General features: G+C 45.5%; 1 protein-coding gene across 2 annotated transcripts in view; it reads left to right on the forward strand.

The window, feature by feature from the left end:
- LOC124111004 (patched domain-containing protein 3-like) overlaps positions 1–16,318 on the forward strand; it is a 34,897-nt gene that overhangs the window by 5,248 nt on the left and 13,331 nt on the right. Inside the window, exon 1 of one of the 2 annotated variants that reach the window (XM_048384484.1) lies at positions 1,498–1,544. The exons of the other annotated variant lie outside the window; for it this stretch is intronic. The gene's annotated coding sequence lies outside the window, so the exon portion shown is untranslated. Of the gene's footprint in view, positions 1–1,497; positions 1,545–16,318 lie in introns of those variants that run through there. 2 annotated transcript variants of the gene reach the window in all.

Consider the following 16,318-nt stretch of genomic DNA (forward strand, 5'->3'; position numbering starts at 1 on the left):
CTGTAGCCATAGTGACCAGTACCCGTCATCCTACTCTACATCTGTGTGTAGACATAGTAACCAGTACCCGTCGTCCTCCTCTACCTCTGTGTGTAGACCAAGTTACCAGTACGCGTCATCCTTCTCTCCATCTGTGTGTAGACATAGTAACCAGTACCCCGCTATCCTACTCTACATCTGTGTGTAGACATAGTAACCAGTACCCGCTATCCTTCTCTACATCTGTGTGTAGACATAGTGACCAGTACGCGACATCCTTCTCTACATCTGTGTGTAGACATAGTAACCAGTACCCGCTATCCTACTCTACATCTGTGTGTAGACATAGTGACCAGTACCCGCAATCCTATTCTACATCTGTGTGTAGACATAGTAACCAGTACCCCGCTAACCTACTCTACATCTGTGTGTAGACATAGTAACCAGTACGCGACATCCTTCTCTACATCTGTGTGTAGACATAGTGACCAGTACCCGCTATCCTACTCTACATCTGTGTGTAGACATAGTGACCAGTACCCGCAATCCTACTCTACATCTGTGTGTAGACATAGTAACCAGTACCCGCAATCCTACTCTACATCTGCGTGTTGACACAGTTGCTGTCATCCTACTGTCACTGCGTATATGTGTAGGCCAAGTAGCTTCATATTCTGTGTGTAGACCCAGTGACTGGTCTCCTTCCATCCTACTCTACGTCACAGAATATGAGTATAACTTTGCTTTTCAATGGTGTGGTGTGTCGTTTGTTATGACGTGTTTAACCATTGTATGGACACACTGTTTTTTAATCGACAAACATCGGACAACATTTCAAATTCGTTGTTTATGGATTCTGTTTACGTTAATTATACGATATGGCTATAACCGCCCCCATTTTCCAGTGGGCTGAGTGTCTTACAAAGGTCGGTGGTTTGACGTTAAAAGATGGTAGTTCTGGTTACCCGGCATTAGGGGCATAAAAAAGTGTTGTTCATAAGGATATAGCTCGGACCTTGATGTGTATAAACTGTTATAAAGTGCAACAATGTATCTCAGTGGGCTAGCACTATAAAAGTTGCATTAACACACACACACACACACACACACACACACACACACACACACACACACACACACATGCATGGACATAAATGCATTAGTTTTGAAACGCGACCTTTAACTCTGTTTTATCGCAAATCACATGAACTCTTACATTCCAATCTGTATGTATGTCACAGGAAAACATTGTTCACAGTGGGTTTTTTCCATCTATATCCGCTTTACGCATAATGAATTATGCAGTGAAGCACAGGGGTATACAGACGTCATTAGTGTATTGTTAGGTACAGGGATGTTTTATTATTCACAACAGGTTTCATGCCAAATGAAGCTACTGTTTGCATGACTATCGTTCCCGTTTTAGCGCCAATTGATTCCCATCCTTACGAGGTCACTCTGTACTGAGTAAATATAAAACGTCAAGCCCACATAATAATCAGTATCTGCCGAATTAAGAGATGTATATCGCTCATGAAATTTCTTCCTTTTACCAAGAGCCTGTGGTGAGTAGCAAACTAAGTACTAGCTTTGGTTTCAAAGGATTGACAAGCTGTTTCAAGTGAAACGAACGTGTACAATTTAGACACAAATGAATTATATACCAAACTTGATATATTATATAAGACATTGAAGGTTTCATTTTCAAGGATGGTGAGACGAAATGGGGTTTAACGCCGCATTCAAGATTATTCCACTTATATTGTGACGTTGATGCACGTGCGCGTGTGGATGCTTATACTAGTCCGGATATACCATGCCGCAGTAGCCGACCAGTCCTTGTCTTAGCCCCTTTATGCCGCGCGTCAGGCAGGGTAACAACAAGTACCATCTTTTAACGTCTTTTGGTATGAACTCCCGACCTTCTGTTCTCCGGGCAGACGCTGTACCACTGGATCAGGAACGCGGTCCCCATGATCAAACAATACTCGCTAATTACCCCATTTAGTTTTTGATTGTTAATTAGTCTGATCCAGTTTCATCCATCATACCATCACCCGATCCAGTACCATCACCCGATCCAGTACCATCACCCAATCCAGTACCATCACCCAATCCAGGAGAGTCACCCGATCCAGTACCATCACCCAATCCAGTACCATCACCCAATCCAGTACCATCACCCAATCCAGGAGAGTCACCCTATCCAGTACCATCACCCGATCCAGTACCATCACCCAATCCAGTAGAGTCACCCAATCCAGGAAAGTCACCCAATCCAGTACCATCATCCGATCCAGTACCATCACTTGATCTAGTACCATCATCCGATCCACTACAACCACCCTATCTAGTACCATCACCCGATCTTGTACCATCACCCGATCCAGTAGAGTCACCCGATCCAGTACCAACACCCGATCCAGTACCTTCAGCCGATCCAGTACCATCACCCGATCCAGCGTCATCACTCTATCAAGTACCATCACCCGATCCAGTACCATCACTATATATAGTACCATCACCCGATCCACAACAACCCTCCGATCTAGTACCATCACCCCATCCAGTACCATCACCCAATCCAGTACCATCATCCGATCCAGTACTTATACCCAATCTAGTAGAATCTCCCGATCCAGTACCATCACCCGATCTAGTACCAACACCCGATCCAGTACCATTAGACGATCCAGAAGAGTCACCCGATCCAGTACCATCATCCGATCCAGTACTTCTACCCGATCTAGCAGAGTCTCCCAATCCAGTACCATCACTCGATCTAGTACCAACACCCGATCTCGTACCATTAGCCGATCCAGAAGAGTCACCCGATCCAGTACCATCATCCGATCCAGTACAATCACTTGATCTAGTACCATCACCCGATCCAGTACCATCACCCGATCCAGTAGTCACCCGATCCAGTAGAGTCACCCGATCCAGTACCATCACCTGATCTTGTACCATCACCCGATCGAGTAGAGTCAACCGATATAGTACCATCACCCAATCCAGTAGAGTCACCGGATCTAGTAGAATCACCCGATCCAGTACCTTCACACCATCTAGTACCATCACCCGATCCAGTAGAGTCACCCGATCAATTACCATCACCCGATCAAGAAGCATCACCCAATACCGTACAATCACCCGATCCAGTGTCATCACTCTATCCAGTACCATCACCCGATCCAGTACCATCACCCGATCTAGTAGAGTCACCCGATCTAGTACCATCACCCGATCCAGTACCATCACCCAATCCAGTACCATCACCCAATCCAGGAGAGTCACCCAATCCAGTACCATCATCTGATCCAGTACCATCACTTGTTCTAGTACCATCACCCGATCCAGTACCATCATCCGGTCTTGTACCATCACCCGATGTAGTAGTCACCTGATCTAGTACCATCACCCGATCCACTACAACCACCCTATCTAGTACCATCACCTAATCTAGTACCATCACCCGATCCAGTAGAGTCACCCGATCCAGTACCATCACCCGATCTAGTACCAACACCCGATCCAGTACCATAAGTTGATCCAGAAGAGTCACCCGATCCAGTACCATCATCCGATCCAGTACCATCACTTGATCTAGTACCATCACCCGATCCAGTAGTCACCCGATCCAGTACCATCACCTGATCCAGTAGAGTCACCCGATCCAGTACCATCACCTGATCTTGTACCATCACCCGATCGAGTAGAGTCAACCGATATAGTACCATCACCCAATCCAGTAGAGTCACCGGATCTAGTAGAATCACCCGATCCAGTACCTTCAAACCATCTAGTACCATAACCCGACCCAGTAGAGTCACCCGATCCAGTACCATAACCCGATCAAGTAGCATCACCCGATACCGTACCATCACCCGATCCAGTGTCATCACTCTATCCAGTACCATCATCCGATCCAGTACCATCGCTTGTTCTAGTACCATCACCCGATCCAGTACCATCATCCGGTCTTGTACCATCACCCGATCGAGTAGTCACCTGATCTAGTACCATCACCCGATCCACTACAACCACCCTATCTAGTACCATCACCCGACCCTGTACCATCACCCGATCCAGTAGAGTCACCCGATCCAGTACCAACACCCGATCCAGTACCTTCAGCCGATCCAGTTCCATCACCCGATCCAGCGTCATCACTCTATCAAGTACCATCACCCGATCCAGTACCATCACTATATCTAATACCATCACCCGATCCACAACAACCACCCGATCTAGTACCATCACCCGATCCAGTATCATCACCCAATCCAGTACTTATACCCGATCTAGTAGAGTATCCCGATCCAGTACCATCACCCGATCTAGGACCAACACCCGATCCAGTACCATTAGCCGATCCAGAAGAGTCACCCGATCCAGTACCATCATCCCATCCAGTACCATCAGTTGTTTTAGTATCGTCACCCGATCCAGTACCATCACCCGATCCAGTAGTCAACCAATCCAGTACAATTAGCCGATCCAGAAGAGTCATCCGATCCAGTACCATCATCCGATCCAGTACTTATACCCGATCTAGCAGAGTCTCCCGATCCAGTACCATCACTCGATCTAGTACCAACACCCGATCCAGTACCATTAGCCGATCCAGAAGAGTCACCCGATCCAGTACCATCACTTGATTTAGTATCATCACCCGATCCAGTACCATCACCCGATCCAGTAGTCACCCGATCCAGTACCATCACCTGATCCAGTACAATCACCTGATCCAGTAGAGTCATCCGATCCAGTACCATCGTCTGATCTTGTACCATCAGCCGATCGAGTAGAGTCAACCGATAAAGTACCATCACCCAATCCAGTAGAGTCACCGGATCTAGTAGAATCACCCGATCCAGTACCTTCACACTATCTAGTACCATCATCCGATCCAGTAGAGTCACCCGATCCAGTACCATCAACCGATCAAATAGCATCACCCGATACCGTACCATCACACGATCCAGTGTCATCACTCTATCCAGTACCATCACCCGATCCAGTACCATCACCCGATCTAGTAGAGTCACCCGATCTAGTACCATCACCCGATCTTGTACAATCACCCGATCCAGTACCATCACCCAATCCAGTACCATCACCCAATCCAGGAGAGTCACCCAATCCAGTAACATCATCCGATCCAGTACCATCACTTGATCTAGTACCATCACCCGATCCAGTACCATCATCCGGTCTTGTACCATCACCCGATCGAGTAGTCACCTGATATAGTACCATCAACAGATCCAGTACCTTCAGCCGATCCAGTACCATCACCCGATCCAGCGTCATCACTATATCTAGTACCATCACCCGATCCACAACAACCACCCGATCTAGTACCATCACCCGATCCAGTACCATCACCCGATCGAGTATCATCACCAGATCCAGTACTTATACCCGATCTAGTAGAGTCTCCCGATCCAGTACCATCACCCGATCCAGTACCAACACCCGATCCAGTACCATTAGCCGATCCAGAAGAGTCACCCGATCCAGTACTATCATCTGATCAAGTACTTATACCCGATCTAGTAGAGTCTCCCTATCCAGTACCATCACTCGATCTAGTACCAACACCCGATCCAGTACCGTTAGCCGATCCAGAAGAGTCACCCGATCCAGTACTATCATCCGATCCAGTACCATCACTTGATCTAGTACCATCACCCGATTAAGTACCATCACCCGATCCAGTACCATCACCTGATCCAGTAGAGTCACCCGATCCAGTACCATCACCTGATCTTGGACCATCACCCGATCCAGTATCATCACTTGATCTAGTACCATCACCCGATCCAGTACCTTCAGCCGATCCAGTACCATCACCCGATCCAGCGTCATCACTATATCTAGTACCATCACCCGATCCACAACAACCACCCGATCTAGTACCATCACCCGATCCAGTACCATCACCCGATCGAGTATCATCACCCAATCCAGTTCTTATACCCGATCTAGTAGAGTCTCCCGATCCAGTACCATCACCCGATCCAGTACCAACACCCGATCCAGTACCATTAGCCGATCCAGAAGAGTCACCCGATCCAGTACCATCATCTGATCAAGTACTTATACCCGATCTAGTAGAGTCTCCCTATCCAGTACCATCACTCGATCTAGTACCAACACCCGATCCAGTACCGTTAGCCGATCCAGAAGAGTCACCCGATCCAGTACCATCATCCGATCCAGTACCATCACTTGATCTAGTACCATCACCCGATCAAGTACCATCACCCGATCAAGTACTATCACCCGATCCAGTACCATCACCTGATCCAGTAGAGTGACCCGATCCAGCACCATCACCTGATCTTGGACCATCACCCGATCCAGTATCATTACTTGATCTAGTACCATCACCCGATCCAGTACCATCACCTGATCCAGTAGCCACCCGATCCAGTACCATCACCTGATCCAGTAGAGTCATCCGATCCAGTACAATCACCTGATCTTGTACCATCACCCGATCGAGTAGAGTCAACCGATATAGTACAATCACCCAATCCAGTAGAGTCACTGGATCTAGTAGAATCACCCGATCCAGTACCTTCACACTATCTAGTACCATCACACGATCCAGTAGAGTCAGCCGATCCAGTATCATCACCCGATCCAGTACCATCACCCGATCAAGTAGCATCACCCGATCCAGTGTCATCACTCTATCCAGTACCATCACCCGATCCAATACCATCACCCGATCTAGTAGAGTCAGCCGATCTAGTGCCATCATCCGATCTAGTACCATCACCCGATCTAGTACCATCACCCGATCCAGTACCATCACCCGATTCAGTGTCATCACTCTATCCAGTACCATCACCCGATCCAGTACCATCACCCGATCTAGTACCATCACCCGATCTAGTACCATCACCCGATCCAGTACCATCACCCGATTCAGTACCATCACCCGATACAGTACCATCACCCGATCCAGTGTCATCCCTCTATCCAGTACCATCACCAGATCCAGTGCCATCACTATATCTAGTGCCATCACCCGATCCACTACAACCACCCTATCTAGTACCATCACCGGATCCAATACCATCACCCCATCAAGTATCATCACCGGATCCAATTCCTTCATCCAATCTAGTAGAGTCTCCCGATCTTGTACCATCACCTAATCTAGTACCATCACCCGATCCAGTAGAGTCACCCGATCCAGTACCTTCACCCGATCCAGTACCATCACCCGATCTTGTACCATTACCCGATCGGGTAGAGTCACCCGATATAGTACAATCACCCAATCCAGTAGAGTCACCGGATCTAGTAGAATCACCCGATCCAGTACCTTCACACGATCTAGTACCATCACCCGATCCACTACAACCACCCTATCTAGTACCATCACCCGATCCAGTACCATCACCTGATCCAGTAGAGTCATCTGATCCAGTACCATCACCCAATCCAGTAGAGTCACCGGATCCAGTAGAATCACCCGATCCAGTACCTTCACACGATCTAGTACCAACCCTCCGATCCAGTAGAGTCACCCGATCCAGTACCATACCCGATCCAGTACCATCACTATATCTAGTACCATCATCCGATCCACAACAACCACCCGATCTAGTACCATCACCCGATCCAGTACCATCACCCGATCTAGTACCATTACCCGATCCAGTACTATTACCCGATCCAGAAGTGTCACCCGACACTATATCTAGTACCATCACCCGATCCAGTACCATCACTATATATAGTACCATCACCCGATCCAGTAGCATCACCCGGTCCAATACCATCACCTGATCCAGTAGAGTCATCCGATCCAGTACCATCACCCGATCTTGTACCATCACCCGATCGAGTAGAGTCAACCGATATAGTACCATCACCCAATCCAGTAGAGTCACCGGATCTAGTAGAATCACCCGATCCAGTACCTTCACACCATCTAGTACCATCACCCGATCCAGTAGAGTCACCCGATCAAGTACCATCACCCGATCAAGTAGCATCACCCAATACCGTACAATCACCCGATCCAGTGTCATCACTCTATCCAGTACCATCACCCGATCCAGTACCATCACCCGATCTAGTAGAGTCACCCGATCTAGTACCATCACCCGATCCAGTACCATCACCCAATCCAGTACCATCACCCAATCCAGGAGAGTCACCCAATCCAGTACCATCATCTGATCCAGTACCATCACTTGTTCTAGTACCATCACCCGATCCAGTACCATCATCCGGTCTTGTACCATCACCCGATGTAGTAGTCACCTGATCTAGTACCATCACCCGATCCACTACAACCACCCTATCTAGTACCATCACCTAATCTAGTACCATCACCCGATCCAGTAGAGTCACCCGATCCAGTACCAACACCCGATCCAGTACCTTCAGCCGATCCAGTTCCATCACCCGATCCAGCGTCATCACTCTACCAAGTACCATCACCTGATCCAGTACCATCACTATATCTAATACCATCACCCGATCCACAACAACCACCCGATTCGGTACTATCACCCGATCCAGGATCATCACCCAATCCAGTACTTATATCCGATCTAGCAGAGTCTCCCGATCCAGTACCATCACCCGATCTAGTACCAACACCCGATCCAGTACCATAAGTTGATCCAGAAGAGTCACCCGATCCAGTACCATCATCCGATCCAGTACCATCACTTGATCTAGTACCATCACCCGATCCAGTAGTCACCCGATCCAGTACCATCACCTGATCCAGTAGAGTCACCCGATCCAGTACCATCACCTGATCTTGTACCATCACCCGATCGAGTAGAGTCAACCGATATAGTACCATCACCCAATCCAGTAGAGTCACCGGATCTAGTAGAATCACCCGATCCAGTACCTTCAAACCATCTAGTACCATAACCCGACCCAGTAGAGTCACCCGATCCAGTACCATTACCCGATCAAGTAGCATCACCCGATACCGTACCATCACCCGATCCAGTGTCATCACTCTTTCCAGTACCATCATCCGATCCAGTACCATCGCTTCTTCTAGTACCATCACCCGATCCAGTACCATCATCCGGTCTTGTACCATCACCCGATCGAGTAGTCACCTGATCTAGTACCATCACCCGATCCACTACAACCACCCTATCTAGTACCATCACCCGACCCTGTACCATCACCCGATCCAGTAGAGTCACCCGATCCAGTACCAACACCCGATCCAGTACCTTCAGCCGATCCAGTTCCATCACCCGATCCAGCGTCATCACTCTATCAAGTACCATCACCCGATCCAGTACCATCACTATATCTAATACCATCACCCGATCCACAACAACCACCCGATCTAGTACCATCACCCGATCCAGTATCATCACCCAATCCAGTACTTATACCCGATCTAGTAGAGTATCCCGATCCAGTACCATCACCCGATCTAGGACCAACACCCGATCCAGTACCATTAGCCGATCCAGAAGAGTCACCCGATCCAGTACCATCATCCCATCCAGTACCATCAGTTGTTTTAGTATCGTCACCCGATCCAGTACCATCACCCGATCCAGTAGTCAACCAATCCAGTACAATTAGCCGATCCAGAAGAGTCATCCGATCCAGTACCATCATCCGATCCAGTACTTATACCCGATCTAGCAGAGTCTCCCGATCCAGTACCATCACTCGATCTAGTACCAACACCCGATCCAGTACCATTAGCCGATCCAGAAGAGTCACCCGATCCAGTACCATCACTTGATTTAGTATCATCACCCGATCCAGTACCATCACCCGATCCAGTAGTCACCCGATCCAGTACCATCACATGATCCAGTACCATCACCTGATCCAGTAGAGTCATCCGATCCAGTACCATCGTCTGATCTTGTACCATCAGCCGATCGAGTAGAGTCAACCGATAAAGTACCATCACCCAATCCAGTAGAGTCACCGGATCTAGTAGAATCACCCGATCCAGTACCTTCACACTATCTAGTACCATCACCTGATCCAGTAGAGTCATCCGATCCAGTACCATCACCCAATCCAGTAGAGTCACCGGATCCAGTAGAATCACCCGATCCAGTACCTTCACACGATCTAGTACCAACCCTCCGATCCAGTAGAGTCACCCGATCCAGTACCATACCCGATCCAGTACCATCACTATATCTAGTACCATCATCCGATCCACAACAACCACCCGATCTAGTACCATCACCCGATCCAGTACCATCACCCGATCTAGTACCATTACCCGATCCAGTACTATTACCCGATCCAGAAGTGTCACCCGACACTATATCTAGTACCATCACCCGATCCAGTACCATCAATATATATAGTACAATCACCCGATCCAGTAGCATCACCCGATCCAGTACCATCACCCGATCCAGTACCATCACCTGATCCAGTAGAGTCATCCGATCCAGTACCATCACCTGATCCAGTAGAGTCACCCGATCCAGTACCATCACTATATCTAGTACCATCATCCGATCCACAACAACCACCCGATCTAGTACCATCACCCGATCCAGTACCATCACCCGATCTAGTACCATTACCCGATCCAGTACTATTACCCGATCCAGAAGTGTCACCCGACACTATATCTAGTACCATCACCCGATCCAGTACCATCACTATATATAGTACAATCACCCGATCCAGTAGCATCACCCGATCCAGTAGCATCACCCGGTCCAATACCATCACCTGATCCAGTAGAGTCATCCGATCCAGTACCATCACCCGATCTTGTACCATCACCCGATATAGTACCATCACCCGATCCAGTACCATCACTATATATAGTACCATCACCCGATCCAGTAGCATCACCCGATCCAGTACCATCACCTGATCCAGCAGAGTCATCCGATCCAGTACCATCACCCGATCTTGTACCATCACCCGATCGAGTAGAGTCACCCGATATAGTACCATCACCCAATCCAGTAGAGTCACCGGATTCAGTAGAATCACCCGATCCAGTACCTTCACACGATCTAGTACTATCCCCCGATCCAGAAGTGTCACCCGACACTATATCTAGTACCATCACCCGATCCAGTACCATCACTATATATAGTACAACCACCCGATCTAGTATCTTCACCCGATCCAGTACCATCACCCGATCTAGTACCATTACCTGATCCAGTACTATTACCCGATCCAGAAGTGTCACCCGATCCAGTACCGTCACCCGATCCAGTACCATCACTATATATAGTACCATCACCCGATCCAGTAGCATCACCCGATCCAGTAGCATCACCGGTCCAGTACCTTCACCCGATCCAGTACCATCTCCCAATACAGTACTATCCCCCGATCCAGTACCAACATTATATATAGTACCATCACCCGATCCACAACAACCACCCGATCCAGTACCATCACCAAACTAAGTGCCATCACCCAATCCAGTACCTTCACCCGATGTAGTAGAGTCTCCCTATCCAGTACCATCACCCGATCTAGTACCATCACCCAATCCAATAGCATCACCCGATCCATTAGGATCGCCCGATCCAGTACCTTCACCCGATCAAGTACCATCACCCAATCCAGTAGCATTACCCGATCCAGTAGCATCACTTGATCTAGTGTTATCACTCTACCCAGTACCATCACCCGATCCAGTGTTATCACTATATCTAGTACCATCACCCGATCCACTAGAACCACCCGATCTTGAACCATCACTCCATCCAGTACCATCAAGCAATCCTGTAAAGTCTCCCGATCCAGTGCCATCACGCCACCCAGTACAATCAGCAAGCCATTCTTGCTGTAAAAGGCAACTCTGCTTGTCGTAAGAGGCGACTGACGACAATTGATGTACATAACACATTTAGTACAAATTAATACAAGATGATTAGCTGTCTTACTGACCGTCTGTCTGATTGCAATACCCTGTACTTATAGTGTTCAAGTGTTTGAATGTACAAGTTCTGCTGTTATATTACAATGACACTTAGCAAATGTTACACACAGAAAGATCCATATATTATAGTTGGTTTTGATTTAAATAACAGGGGAATTGAAGTATATGTGTGCAATGCAAATGCGTATGTAATAATCAGTTTTGTAGGAGTACATGTAATGCACATTCATGTTTTCAACGTTAACAGTGTGGCCACACCAATAAGGACGTCCCTCAATACATTGTATGTGTTTTTTAACCAAGTACATGACTGTACATACATCAACTGTAATATAGTGCCCGACGTTGAACGTCTATCATTGTCGGGGGCACGGGTGTGGCGTCGCAATTCGCAATTTCATAGTCTGGTGCATTTTAGACATTTCCCTATTTTTCATATCCAGGCATTCAGCCACTTACTGCGTCTTACGCGAATGTTATCTAACCTAAAACCAATTATAGAAGCAAGAAAAACTACAATCTTTCCCAGGAAAACCATCACACGGACAAATGATAGTTTTGCAAATTTCTAGGAAATATGAAGTAAGCAACGTAGCCTTCGGACTGTTGTTCCTGTCTTAAATTAGATTTAGAAATGCAAACTATATTGCGGTGCTATATGTGTAGGTTCAAATCGATAAAGTCCCTATCACATTACGTGTCGATATTGAAACAGCCCCTGTGTAATGTGTTTGCTACACATTTAGCAACGCCGTCACGACTGTCGTTTTTCCAAGGGCTTATGACAAATAATACAGATATATTTATTGTTTAACACCCCAACCCCTCTCAAATTATCTTATCGGTCCTCCCCTATAGTAACTAAGCAGTTCCTTGGGGTTAAAACAGAATATACACACGATAACCTGATTATACAATTTGATTTGATTAATCATACCATATATTTTTGGGTCTTCCTTATATGGCCAAGGTCAGTAGGTGGGAAAGAAAAGGTTCTAAAGTTGTGACTCATTAGACAACATTAGGGATCTAGCTGAATACTGATAGATATTAGTTAGGTTATCTATCACTTGAGTTGAAGGTCAGTACACTAGCTTCAGGAATGGAAAGTTTTGAGGCTTTCGGGAAATGTTTTGGGAAGAAGCTGCTCTCGGGTTTTTTCATGACAATGCAAACACCTTTCTGTTTGTGTATTGTTTTCATCATAATTGACACCTACCTGTGAGGAGATAACTACAAAATATAACAGTGATTGGGGATAGAGACACAATTTAAACTTTGTGAAAATGAAAGATTGTTCTGACGTGACCCGTAATGGTATGTAATCAGATCTTTGTTTAGCGATAGCGAGAACTAAGATCTGATTTTAATGAGATTGTACATGTATGTGAAGATAGTGTTAAAGAGGACTGTAAAGAGCTAAAAAGTTAACTTAACATATTTATCTTACATGCATGATGCAATCCATCCGTGTGTCCTACTACGAAGCAGAGCGTGTCGACCTTCCTGGTTCATATTTGGGCCGACAAAGCCATAAGTAGCCGGGAAGTGCAGTTAACAATGATACGCAGTATTAGGAATCCAAAACGAATGTATTTTGATTATTCCTTTCACAGAGACAAGCTAAATATAACATTTTTATCTTTATGCGTTTGATGCAATCACGTAATGTGACTTACTACGCATCAGATCATGTTTTTACTTCCTGCTCTTCAGTGAGAGACCGGTGTCGTGCCTGGTTAGCGAAAATCCAATTTTCCGTAGTATCAGTAAAGCGTAAACCCAAGTTGGGGTATTTGTCTTCGGAAAGCGAGAAATGAGTAATTGCTATAAAAACACCGGAATACCGTAGTTTAGATTAGCGCCCGTGCTGTTCAAACAGAGGAGAGGAGAGGAGATTTACTAGAGAGACGTTTCGTAAAAAATAATACAGACAGACAGACAGATAGTTTATTTATGTCTCGCCTCAATTTACATATAAAATGTTATAAAAATAACATAAAATAAAATAAAATGAGCTACTCCTGTTGGAGTTATGAGGGACAAACTACTAGAAGTAGAATAACCATAGTTTAAAAACATTATCGAAGATAAGATTCTGTACAACATATATGGAAATTAAAAAATATATTAGGCTTTATATAAAATATTACTACGCAACTGTAAAATTGCCTTGCAGGTTTTGGCAGTAAGCGTTACAACAGTGGGACTGGCCAGGATAAAACAAACTTTCACAAACTTTCACAATATCATCACATTCATCTTTAAAACCACACCACACTTCATTACATTTATCTAATAAAACCTGTCGAACGTCATTATAAGTTGGGCAGTGCAATAGAACATGGACTTCGTCTTCCACACACGTATCACACTCTCATAAAAGCACACTCTCTCGTTGATAAGTAGGTTTGTATATCGCCCAGTCTCGACTCGTATTGGGGCTACACCACATCTGAATACAGCTAGAGAGCGTCTGTTAGACTTTGACATAGGAATCTGATTAAAATAAGCAACATTATATTCGTTCTTCAGCTGATTATATAGTCGTAGCTTGTTGCCTCCGTTACCGCTTCGACTGTTCACTTGACTCAATGAGATTTTCCATTCCTCCTTGAAGCGTTGAAATACAGTATCTCTCACTTTACCTCCAATTTGACGACAGTGATACGTGTTATTTGTGGAGGTAAAAACAGATAGACCTAATTGTTTATACTTCGTGTGTACTCTGAAGTTCCAGTTCCTCTCGTTGTTTAGTGCGTGCTTATTGGCCCACACAAATACTTTTCTTGTTAATCTATGTTGTAGAAGGGAGCTGCAACGTTTGTAGAACTTTGAGATAGTTTCCGAATGTCTTACTATTAGGGTAATCCACCCCATGTCTCAAGATACAGCATTATTCGGAGCAAACTTTCTCAATCCCATGAAAAATCGCATAGCCTTGTTCTGGACTGCGTTGATACAGCTGAAATTGTATGTTCCCCAGATAGCTGATCCATACTGCATTGTCGCCCACACCATGGAGTCACAGAGTTTAGTGTATGTATTGTACTGCATCCCTCCGAGAACCTTGAATTTTGATATCAGCAGCCCTAACGCTCTGTTAGCCGAACTTGCTATAGCTTGTCCCATTCTCCTATAGTCCAACTGTTCAGAGAGGAGTAAACCCAGATAATTATAACTGTCGACAATTTCAATAACATTCGTCCCACACTCGAAACGCTGTATAGTTTGACATACCGATGGATTCCTGAAGTGGACTCTCCTGCATTTATGTTCATTTTATTTTCAACGCACCACTTATGGAGAACGTCCAACAACAGATTCATAATCTCCTCATTTTTTGTAATGAGTATGATGTCATCTGCATAGGCGAGGATACTGATGTTTTCGCCGTCGACTTCAACGCCTAGAGACATAGCATTTACCTTGTCAATCAAATCGTTCACTTAGAGGTTAAATAAAAGCGGTGATAAAAGACCTTGTTGAGGCCACATTTCACTTCGAATCATGGAGTGTATTGTCCATTTAGTCGTACACAGCATTTAACGTCTCATTACAGCGACACGAGAGCATTTAAAAATCGTCCCTGAATGCCCATATAACGTACTTTATTCCAGAGAATATTTCTGTCTATGCAATCATAAGCCTTCGTAAAATCAATAAAACTGACAAAAGTTGATTTCTTGAGACTTTTCCTCGTTTCAATTATAGATGTTAATGTTGACACATGTTCCACCGTTGATCGACCTTTTCTAAATCCATTTTGATTATCAGACAATAAATCTTTAAGTTCAGCATGCTTAGAAAGTCGATTATTCAGGAGTCCACAATAAATCTTGTATGTTGAATTTGCTGGAGTGATACCTCTGTAGGCGAGTGGATCTCGTGGGTCTGCTGTAGAACTCTTCCGATTAGGATTGATTATCCCCTTTGCCCATAGTGAGGGTACTTGACCAGCACGGAAACATAAGTTAAGCAGATTATATAAGAAATTTAAACAATTTTCATTTTTTAAAACTTCAGTTGGTATATCGTCACTTCCCGGTGATTTTCCATTTTTCGCCTGCATAATAGCCTGTTGTACCTCGTGTCTTGATATCACAGTGTCCAGAGCAGTCTCACTAAGTCCGTCTTCATCTGTATCACAGGGTTCTGTTGTACTAATGTTACAGTTTAACAAGCTTGAATATGCATTCTTCCAAGCTTCTAAAACTGTTCTTCGGTCACTGGATATTGTTCCATCTTCTAACTGGACTTCAAAAGGTATTCTCCTATTCCTGTTGTTACCGACACCGATCTTCTTCCAAAACTCCCCTTGTTCTGTATCACATAGTTTTTCAATATCTTCTACTGCCTTCCGTGTGTGTTGTCTTTTCGCTTTCGTCACACATCTGTCAAAGCACCTTTCTCCTCTTTTCTTCACATACACAT

The sequence above is a fragment of the Haliotis rufescens genome, unplaced genomic scaffold (genome assembly GCF_023055435.1).
Source record: "Haliotis rufescens isolate VD_foot unplaced genomic scaffold, xgHalRufe1.0.p SCAF_5, whole genome shotgun sequence".
Lineage (NCBI taxonomy): Eukaryota > Metazoa > Mollusca > Gastropoda > Lepetellida > Haliotidae > Haliotis > Haliotis rufescens.